At 36.2% G+C, this 8,212-nt stretch overlaps 1 non-coding gene across 1 annotated transcript; it reads left to right on the forward strand.

Moving 5' to 3' along the window:
• Nucleotides 1–7,616: 7,616 nt before the first annotated feature.
• LOC128593010 (small nucleolar RNA SNORA4) lies at nucleotides 7,617–7,762 on the forward strand. The gene has a single exon (XR_008382199.1). It is a non-coding gene; the product is annotated as a small nucleolar RNA SNORA4 (small nucleolar RNA).
• Nucleotides 7,763–8,212: the final 450 nt, after the last annotated feature.

An 8,212-nucleotide genomic window follows, 5' to 3' on the forward strand; every position in this document is an offset into this window, starting at 1 on the left:
GAAGGCTTTAACAGAAAATAACACATACAAGATCCTTCCCTAGCAGGAATTATGTTTTTATAATATAAACGATTAAAATTGACCAGAGTCCTAGAAAAGATTAAGCTCATTGTTATTACAGGGCAAGACCTATTTTAATGGAAATGAATGAGGAAAGGAAGGCTCCTAAATGCAACTTGTGTGAAGGGTAGATGCTCTTTAGTACAGATGGGGCCTGCTGCTGCACAGTTTCTCTGATAGCATTTGATGACTGTCTACTACATGCAGAATACCTGAATGAGGAAAGGAAAGCTCCTAAATGCAACTTGTGTGAGTGGTAGATGCTCTTTAGTACAGATGGGGCCTGCTGCTGCACAGTTTCTCTGATAGCATTTAATGACTGCCTACTACATGCAGAATACCTGGCTGGGCAATATGGCGGAATAAACCAAGGGACTGATGTCATTCCCCTGAACAACTGAGAATAATGCCATTCCACTTTATATGCAACTTTAGAGCTTGCCAAAAATTCCACATAACAATAATAATACATAAATAGACCCTATTCAGTGAGCTGGAAGTATTTCTACACATCTTTTTAAATAATACGTCATTAAAACCATCATGGCATTTGATTCGTCCAGCAGCTGTGTGAGGTAGCAGGAGAGTGTTAGCACAGCTCCAGTTTTGGGAAAACAGAGTTATCAAGGACATTAAGAAACATTGCCTGGACTGGGAGTAAAAAGAAGGGGCCTAGAAATTAAACCAACCCTTGTTAACATAATTTTTGTGTTTTTTCTTCTTTTTAAATATTTAATGCATTTTCCTAAGCGAACTGAAGCTAACTCTTATCTCAGAAACTGTGTATGACCAATTCACAAATTATTGTCCACTCTACCCAAGGATGAATTGGGAACATTAAAAAACAAAAAGTGAAACATTATGGAGCGTTGTTTGAATCTCACAGAAATTCTATTACGCAAGTGCATGTTCTTGGTCATGAAAACAATGCTGAAAGGTGTGCAAACTGCATTATGAGCTGAAAGTTGAATAAGAGAATATTTCTCCGCAGTTAGATATGTCTGATAATAATTAGGATAGTGTACCAGGAAGGCATCGGAATACCTCAGATGCTTTTAACTTCAGTCTTCTAGTGGGATGCCAGTGTTTTGTAATGATATTTATCTTGTTCAATTAGTCAACTTAAATGTAAAGGCTTTTTTTTTTTCTCAGAAAAATCAAAATATGCAAATAAATATGTGATGCCTAAAGCATTTCCTTCTTGGGCTTAATTCCACAAAAAAAAAAAAAAAAAAAATTGTTAAATAATAAGAGTTCAACAAGTGCTAAAAGAATTCCTGAATCTTCAATTATTTAGACTTTTACTTATTTGCATTTTTTGATTTGGAGGGCTTCTGGATAACTTGTTTATTACAGAAGTATTTAATACTCGCTGAATTTACAATTAATAGTGTGTTGTTTTATTCATTCTTCCAGAAGTTAATTTCAGAAAATATGTATATTTCCTGAGAAATAACAATGGATCAGTTAACGTCAACAAATAAAAATTGCTTTACTAAATTAAATATTAACGTGTTACTTGGGTTAAAATAGTCACCTTTTAATTCTATTCAATGATTAAAATGCATAATTGTCTCAAGTAAAAAAGAAAACTCACCAATAGAGTGACAAAAATACATCTGAGGAAGGGCTCCCAGCTGTCACTAAAAATACTCCTCCACCCATTTCCATAAACATGTATTAAGCAATTACAACATGCTAAGTACTGTGCTTAAAGTTTGAAATCCAAAGTCCCTGGCCTCAAATTGTCCCCCAACCACTTCAGACAAATTCTGCCCTGGTGGTAGAATAAATTGTTACAGTTACCCAGAAGACATTAAACTGACTGGTCTGAAACTTCATACTAGAAGTCACATTTGAAACCAAGTGGTGAAAGCCAAAATGGAGGGCAAAGTCCTAGATATAATAAATGATGGAAAGAAAAACTTAGAGGCAGGGAAATATACGTGTGTTTAGAGACCAGTCATCACCTGAGGCAGTTAGAAACGAGGTTTCATGAAAACCACACCAAGACAGCAGAAGGGACGTCTGTGAGTGCAGGCTGGGGCTACGTGTTGTATGGATCTTACTTATTAGACTTAGGATGTCTGTATTTCATCCAGAATGTTTCTAATAGCAATCCTTTGAAAAAGGGAATAAAACAGTCAAAAGCTAGGTTTACAAATAGTATCCATTTTAGAGAGGCACAGTGTTGAGTGACACTGAAGAAGCTTTCCTTCTCTTTGAAAAGTGTGTAAGTGGAGAAGACCTGGAAGGTTTTAAGACCTGGGGTGGGGAGGGTGATAGGGACTGATGCCAGGTGGGCCAGCCTCGGAGACAGAAGACCTGGTGTTACACATAAAGACATTGAGTGCTCAGCAAATTAATTCCAAGTACTGTATCTATCAATTTACTCCAAAAAACCCCAAAACAATACAAAACAAAACAACAACCACAAAAAAAAAAACTACTGAATTTCCTGCACACCCCAGAAAGCACACAGGGGAGTACTTTTATGAGACAAGATGTTCCCAATGCCAGGAGTGTAGTTTATTTTTCAAATGTAACAATTTCCGTATCTGTCAAAGGTGTTGCTAATGTCAACTACATGGTCGGCTGTTAGAGCTGAAAAGGGCACCACGTATAGGGCATATGGTGAGGGCTCCCTTGATATCACACTATCAATATCACTATTATTATTTATTTTTTCCTTGGGCCACTTTTTTATGTGTTTCTGAGGCTGCACTGAATTAATTTGTATAATGTTTTTGTTTTATTGCCATATAACTCCATAACATTTGCAGGTTGTACCACAGTTTATGTTATGCACATATTTAAGTAACAGGAGAGAAAAATAAATTAACCCAGCTCTTCAATATTTTTTTCCACTAAAAGGGCCTAAATCTACCACTTGACCATAAACTCTAGGAAAGTAAAGACACATTTTGGTCCTTTTTGTATCCCCAGTGTATTATAGACTTCTCGGCACATAACAAATATTTGTTGAAAGAAAAGCTGGAAAAAGAGAAGATGATAAAAAAAAAAAGAAAGAAACTCATGGTACATCTTAAAGTATTAAAATGTGTACTGTCCTTATTCTGAATTGTATGCAGAAACGAAAAGAAATGACTCTAGGCTGAGATTATACAAGGCAATCTTAACAAATAAAGGGGAGAAAGAACAATGGTTCTATAACTTGTAAATATTTTTGTCAAAAAACTCTCTTACTATCATTTGTAAATGTATAGAGAAATGAAAAGTAGCAGAATGTAAAACATTAGAGAAACTGAATATCAAAATGTTCTCTTTATTTATAAATAAAATTTATGAAGTCTGAACCTCCCATTTTGAAAAGGGAGGATTTCCCATTTCCCCCTACGTGCAACTAAAATCTCCCCAAATTACTTAAAAAACAAACATAAAGGCATTCTCAAAGGTGGAGAGGGTGCAGAGCAGACAGGGATCTTGCTATCCAATGAACAGAATGGTGCGCCTGGGAGGTGGAGAAGCCAGCAGTCTGGAAACACTAACAGGAAAGGCAAAAACTAAGAAAAAAAATCCGTTCTCTCTGCCCCAGGATCAGGAAAGGGCCAACCTAGCAAGAAAGAAATTGTGTAGACGATAATCGTTCTACATCAGCTCAACATCTCAGAAAAACCCATGACACTTACATTTAGAGCACGGTAGGCCGAGTGGGAGCTTAGCTCTCCACACTCATGAAACTTGCCAAGGAATCCAACTCTCTGAGGAGGGTTAACTCAGAGAAGGTCAACAAGGAAGTTAAGACTTTCATTCCCCTCCTTCTCACTGCTAGGATGATGGCAGTCAAAGGTTATTGGAGAATCAGAACTCTCACCTGATAAAGAGGAACCCTGACCCCTCAGGTCTGAGTGCTGGGTGAGTGTCCTCTCGTCTTGGTGAAGCTGGAGGTCATATGGCCGTGGCAAGACAGCAGCCCTTCTTCCCTTACTGGAACAGTGACAAATCAAACCAAGCTAGGCCAAAAAGTTTAAGTAAAATTCAAACTTTCATAACGAAATTCTCCAAACATCCAAATTTTACCAAGAAATCATGTGTTATACCAAAAACAAGGAAGACCTAAAATTGAATTCAAAAAGGCAGTCAACAGATGCTCAAAGCAAGATGACAGATGTTAGAATGACCTGACGAGATTGTTAAACCAGCCATGATAATAAATGTTTCCATTGGAAACAATAAATGTGGTTGAAACAAATGAAAAGAATAGAAAGTCTCCCCGAAGAAGTAAGCCTTTTCAGTAAAACAACAGAAGATATAAAAGAGAAACAAATGAAAGTTTTATAACTGATCAACACAAAAACGAAAATTGAAAAGCAAAAGATACTGGATAATGGACAGTGGCAGAATGCAGAGGATAGAGCCCAAAGCAGCAAACTTGAAAATGGAACAATCAACTTTACCCAGTCTGACCAGGAGAGAAACAATGAACTAAAATTTAAAAGGAACAAAGCTTCAGTGACCTGTGGAAGAATAATAAAAGATCCAACATTTGTGCTCTAGAGAAAGAGTGCATGGCTCAAAAGTACTCAAAGAAAAGAAATGACCTCTATGTCTTCCAAAACTTGGCACAATGCATATGTAAAATTCAAAAAACGGAGTGAATCCCACACATAACTAACCCAAGAAATCCACACCCAGGTGTACCAGAGTGAAACTTCTGAAAACTGAGGGTGAGGAAAACAAACCTTGAAAGCTACAAAAAGGAAATGAGACCTTACTGAGAGGGGAAAATGTTATTTGAACAACCGTGGATGTCTCATCAGAAGCCGTAGCGGTCTGACGGAAATAGCACAGTTTTCAAATACCAAATGGAAAGAGCTATCAGCCCAGACCTCTACACCCCTCCAGGGACAATGTCCTTTAGAAATGAAGAGGAACCAAGACAACTTCAGATGGAGAAAAAAACAAAATGATTTGTCATGAAAAAATCTACTCTAAAATATTGGCTAAAGAAAGTTCCTTCAACAGAAGAAATGATAAAAGAAAGGACCTTGGAACATCAGGAAAGAACAAAGAACACATTAAAAAATGCAGATAAATAACATAGACTTTTCTTGTTCTTTGGCATCTTCCAAATCATATGTGATGTGGAAAGCAGAAATTATAGCATTGTCTGAGGTGGTTCACACGTGAAAGAGATATTATATTTGTAAAGAGACATAACGCATGGTAAGGTTTTAACTCTTCACCTAAACAGGTGAAACGACCCAGCCAGTGTATCATGACAGGTTATGTATATCTAAAGGAAGTATGTTTACCTTTAGAGCAAACACAAGACATCCTGACAAAAAGGGAGCCTCAAAAACACTATAGATATTTCATAATAGAATTGTAAAAACATGTTCCGAAACTCACAGAAAAAAAAAGATATGCAAAAAATAGAGGTAACAAACAGTAAAGAATTAAATAAAATGACAGACTTAAGTCCCAATACATGATAGAGAATAAGTGAATAAGATGAACAACTGTACACACACAAAATTAGCAACTTAGGTAAAATTGACTAGTACTTCAAAAAAACACTAAAGATCGTAATTTACCTTTATCATTTTAATGACCCTAATGATTAACTATTCATGACATTAAATATTTAACTACGAAGAGGTGTCCCAGGCATGGAAAAAAATATATCCAATGTACTCAGTACTACTGTGAAACCAATTTATAGTCACTCACACTTGCATATGAAAAATGAACACAACTATAGCCTAGGATGAAGGAGGGAAGGGGAGTGTGAGGGATAGGAAGGTGGGTGGGTCGATAGAGGGAGGGTTAGTAGGGGGACCACACCTATGGAGCATATTGCAAGTACAAGTTGGATCTATCAGGTGTAGAGCACAAATGTCTTAATGCTGTAATTGGGTAAATGAGCTGAAGGCTATGTTGATAGGTAGGATGTAAGCACTCCAATTTGTACAAATAATCAACACATTGAATCCCATAATGGCATAAACGTATTTATGATCCATATATAAATGACTTAATAAAAAAAAAAGAAAAATAAATAAATATTTAATTTAAAATGTCCCCAAACAGAAGCATCTAAACTGAGATGACTTCACTGGAGAGTTCTACCAAATGTTAAAAGAAGAACTGACACCAATTAAACGCAATCTCAAAAATTCATACAGGAGGGGTACACCCAATTTGATTTATGCAGCTAGCATGACCTTGATACCAAAACTAGGCAAGACAGTACCAAAAGACCCTCATACACATAGAAATAAACATAATTAATAAAATATTAGCAAATACGCTTTAGAAATATATGAAAATAACTATATATAATCACTAAGTGAAGTTTATTTCAGGTTTAATAATAAAAATAAATCAGCATAACCTATAACACTAGCAGGCTGAAGAAGAATCATATGGAATACTATGCAGCCTTGAAGAAAGATGGAGACTTTACCTCTTTCGTGTTTACATGGATGGAGCTGGAACATATTCTTCTCAGTAAAGTATCTCGAGAATGGAAGAAAAAGTATCCAATGTACTCAGCCCTACTATGAAACTAATTTAGGACCTTCACATGAAAGCTATAACCCAATTATAACCTAAGAATAGGGGGAAAGGGGAAAGGGTGGGGAGGGAGGGGGGAGGTGGGTAGCATGAGGGGCCTTGAAAGGATCACATCTGTGGTGCATCTTACAAGGGTATATGTGAGGCTTGGTAAATGTGGAATGTAAATGTCTTGGCAAAGTAACTAAGAAAATGCTGGGAGGGCTATATCAACTAATGTGATGAAAATGTATCAAATGGTCTATGAACCAAGTGTATGGTGCCCCATGATCATATTGATGTACACAGCTATGATTTAATAAAAATAAATAAATAAATGGAGAGACATAATAGTCATGCATTGATTGGAAAATTAACGTAGCAGACGCAAAGAAATTAGGTCATCAGATACTGCTAGTGGGAATGTAAAATGATGTATTTTGGAGAACATCTAGGCAGTTTCTTGACAAACTAAACATACAACTAGGAAATGGCACATCAGTTAACACTTGAACATTTCTCCCAGAGAAATGAAGACTTATGTTAGTACAAAACCTCTGTACAAATGTTTAGAGAAGCTTTGTTTTTATTTATAGCAACCCCCAACTAAAATCAACACAGATATTCTTCGGTGGAGGAAGGGTTTAAAAAACTTGGTACATCCACACCCCGAGATACTATTAACCAACAAAAAACCAGCAAAGCTGTTGAAATGCACGTCAACCTGGGATAACACTCCAGAGAATTACAAAGAATCTTAATGCAAAAGTTTACATACAATATAGATCTATGTATAAACCATTCTTAAAATTAAATATATGTATATATTGGAGAAATGAAAAACAGATTAGTGGATGCCAGTGAATAGAGAGGGTTTGGTCTCCTATCTTGCCTGTGTCCATACAGTACCCTGGTTGTGAAAGTGAGCTAGTTTCAAAAATGTTACCTTGGGAGGAAACTGAGCAAATGATACAGACGTATTTCTCTATCATTTTCTGCAACTCCATGTGAATCTGCAATGATCTTAAGTAAAAGTTTAGTTAAAAATCACTCATCATGGGGGGAAATGTTTTTGTAACAACATTTATGAATTTGGGTTCTTTGGGAAGATAAAGAAAACACCACCTTCCATAGTGGGCTATTCCACCTGGGGTAGCTCACTACAATTTTGTGGCCTGACATGACACAAGTGAAAAAAAAAAAAATCACTTATTGAGGATAGTTGAACAGTCCTTACATACATCTCATTGTATGAATTATGAAATGGAGGGATGGAGTGGACATCTTTTCAATGCTTTGAGAAATTGTCATACTCCTTGCTAAGTTTGAATCAGCTTCCAGAATTTTATTGTTTTTGCTTTGAATGTCATAAAATATTTCTGAGAGGTTTCGTAAAGCTCTGCTCTCTCCCTCCCTCTGCGTCTCCCATCTCTCTCCCTTCTTTCCTTCCTTCTCTCTCTTTTCCTTTTTATCCTCTTTTCTGTCTTGTCTTTGCTTTTCTTCTTTCTTTCTTTCTTTCTTTCTTTCTTTCTTTCTTTCTTTCTTTCTTTCTTTCTTTCTTTCTTTCTTTCTTTCTTTCTTTCTTTCTTTCTTTTTTCCTTTTTTCTTTCTTTCTTTCTTTCAATCATTCATT

Source organism: Nycticebus coucang, chromosome 8 (assembly GCF_027406575.1).
Source record: "Nycticebus coucang isolate mNycCou1 chromosome 8, mNycCou1.pri, whole genome shotgun sequence".
Taxonomy (NCBI): Eukaryota; Metazoa; Chordata; class Mammalia; order Primates; family Lorisidae; genus Nycticebus; species Nycticebus coucang.